Below are 2,007 nucleotides of genomic sequence, written 5' to 3' on the forward strand. Positions count from 1 at the left end.
TGCCGCTTCTAATGCTCGGATAAAGCTATCGATTGTTGAATTACACACGATTTAACGCACTAATCAATTGTTGATGCATATCTTGTAGATAGAAATACAACGAAACACACCGCACAACACGCTTCTTCACAGCACTTTCCGTACATAAACTCCACTTGCAGATTCGGTGATACAATGTCCCCTGTTTGCAGTAAAAAAAGAACAAGAAAAGATTATAATGCGTAAATCAACATGTTTTGTATTACTTTCCTTTTAATGTTATTTTGTGGTGTGTGGCAATGTTGGTTTGCTTCAAGTGTGTTAGTGGAAAGTGTTTTGGTCCAGTTGAGTATGCGCGGATGTTCTAGTTGTTCACAGCCGCCATTCTTGATCGTTGTGTCAACTGCAACGTACATCAGTATCATGCATGTATTATTTTTATATTTCATTGTGACTCAATTTGAAAATCCACACATATCATTTCTCCCGCGCAAATTCCTTCGGCATTCTCACACACATGCACACACTAGTGATGGGCATTTCGGAGGCTCCTACCTGGCTCCAGAGCCGGCTTCGCACCTACGGCTCCGTAGCCGGCTCCGGGCCGGTTTCGAACCAACGACTGCACAAAAAGGATCCAAAGCAGCACAGTGCTCCGAAACAATTCCTTTCCATTAAAGTTTCAAACAGGAAAATCCGTTGCATAATGCGGAATGTAAATAAGTTGTAGTAAAATATTAAAAGTAGTGAAACTTCGAAATTTCCTGGAGCCGATCAGAGCCGGATTTGGAGCCGTTTTGGCAATCACTAACACACACACAACCATACACGGGCGAATGATGACAAAATGATGACTTTCCTGTAAAATAATGTATTAGAGCATTAAGGGATGGTTTAGTTACAGTAAAATGCACAAAACACTTACAATTAGTTTTCTTAATTCAGTTACTTACTTAGTTTTTACGAGAATTCTTGTACAATTTCACGATGTTTCCTTTTTCCATTAATAACACGCTGTATGACCGTATGTGTCAATCGCAACTACCGGAAGTATTATCTGTTTCCTGTGAAAAAATTGTATAATTAAGAAATGTAGATGGGTACATATGAGAGGTAAAATGTAAATAATACTTCCCATCTGATTATATTCTCGCTGCACTATACTATCACGTCATTTCGTTGAGTGACGACCAGCAATAAATATGATGTGTCTCCGTTGGATGCACAAATGTAATGCTGTTTACAGTGCGATCCTATTCAAGCTCTGGCGATGATAAGATTAAACATATAATAGTTTATTCACATTTAATCTAACCGCTGGAATCTTTTGACCTTACCGGCACACATACCGTCAGCATTCACCCACATACATAAACATCGATGAAAACCTCCTCTCACCGATGAATAATCCATGGGCCGGTGCGTTTCCTGTGAGTATTTACGAATCAATGTTACATGATGTAGTTATTTATGTAATATATTAAACTTACTCAATATTCCATGGCTATTTTACACTAAAATCACAAATTATTTGCTGCTTATCCGCATGGCCAACCTTACACTTTGTTTACGCACTTTGACAACTGCGCGAGTAGAATGACATCGTATACACGTACACCTTGCGCAGGAAACAGTTTGCGCACTAGCGAACTCTAACAAAGTTTCTGTAATACTTTAAAATTAAATTGGAATAAATTATGTGTGCACAACAAATAACCAGTTTTTTGTATAATAAACTGTTTGAAACTGTGTTAGCTAAACTATAGTGTAGGGATTGAGATAGGACAGGGAAATAATAATAATAAAAAAAAATAAAAAAAAGGAAGCAAGTGATGAACTAATATATCAGTTGAATGAGAAGGAGTAATACTGATAGGAACGGTTAATAATAATATTCAAAACAAAAATTGAATTACCCTTGCAAGAAAATATTTAATCAAGCAATTTGCTTGAAAGGGCGAAAGAGCGTCAAGCGCAAAACAGGCCGGGCGAAACTGGAAAGTAAAGGAAGTTGGGGAAGACGGACGT

At 37.7% G+C, this 2,007-nt stretch overlaps 1 long non-coding RNA gene across 1 annotated transcript; it reads right to left on the minus strand.

Annotated features, from left to right (window-relative positions):
• Positions 1-212: 212 nt before the first annotated feature.
• LOC133392172 (uncharacterized) lies at positions 213-1,603 on the minus strand. The gene is made up of 4 exons (XR_009765502.1): positions 1,470-1,603; positions 1,317-1,407; positions 933-1,243; positions 213-838 (listed from the first exon to the last, which is right to left on the minus strand). It is a non-coding gene; the product is annotated as an uncharacterized LOC133392172 (long non-coding RNA).
• Positions 1,604-2,007: the final 404 nt, after the last annotated feature.

The sequence above is a fragment of the Anopheles gambiae genome, chromosome X, assembly GCF_943734735.2.
Source record: "Anopheles gambiae chromosome X, idAnoGambNW_F1_1, whole genome shotgun sequence".
In the NCBI taxonomy this organism is placed as follows: domain Eukaryota; kingdom Metazoa; phylum Arthropoda; class Insecta; order Diptera; family Culicidae; genus Anopheles; species Anopheles gambiae.